Below are 654 nucleotides of genomic sequence, written 5' to 3' on the forward strand. Positions count from 1 at the left end.
TCTTCAGGGGCGCATCTTTATTTACATAGACATCAACAATAAACAAAGAACAATGTTATCGACAAATATTGATATATGTATGTACGTAATTACAAAAATTAGGTTAAATATTTGAAAAACAACAAACGAAGATACAAACACAAAGGGACAATCACAGGTTTTTTGATTTTAACTGTGGCACTTACTCATAGTTAAGATTTAATTTACACTGGACATTTGGAAATATTTGAAAAATTGAAAAACACCAAAAACATTGAAACGTATTGAACAGTGAACATTAAACATTAACTTATTAAAAATATTGATACCATCGCTGTGTGGTACTCTCGTCATACTAAATGTTTATTACAAGCATAGCATATAAGCAGCCGCGATATCATCCGTGTCCTCCTTCTTGTTAATTGTTTTTTCTCTTTTCTGTAATATTCGTAGGCTTTCTATAGTGAATCTCGCTTTTTCCCTCCGTTCCTTGTCTAATATTTTGACGTTGGCTAAATCAGCTGTGTGACCACTATCTTGTATGTGTTGCGCCAAAGCTGTGCTTTGCTTATTTTTCTTTATATCTGCTTCGTGCTCTGACAGACGAACGCCCAATGCTCTCTTAGTCGTTCCTATATAAACTTTGTTGCAGTTTTCGTTTTTGCTTCCTTTGCA

This window comes from Rhagoletis zephyria, unplaced genomic scaffold (assembly GCF_001687245.7).
Source record: "Rhagoletis zephyria isolate East Lansing unplaced genomic scaffold, Rhagoletis_zephyria_1.1 Rzeph_scaffold_04000, whole genome shotgun sequence".
NCBI classification, from domain to species: domain Eukaryota; kingdom Metazoa; phylum Arthropoda; class Insecta; order Diptera; family Tephritidae; genus Rhagoletis; species Rhagoletis zephyria.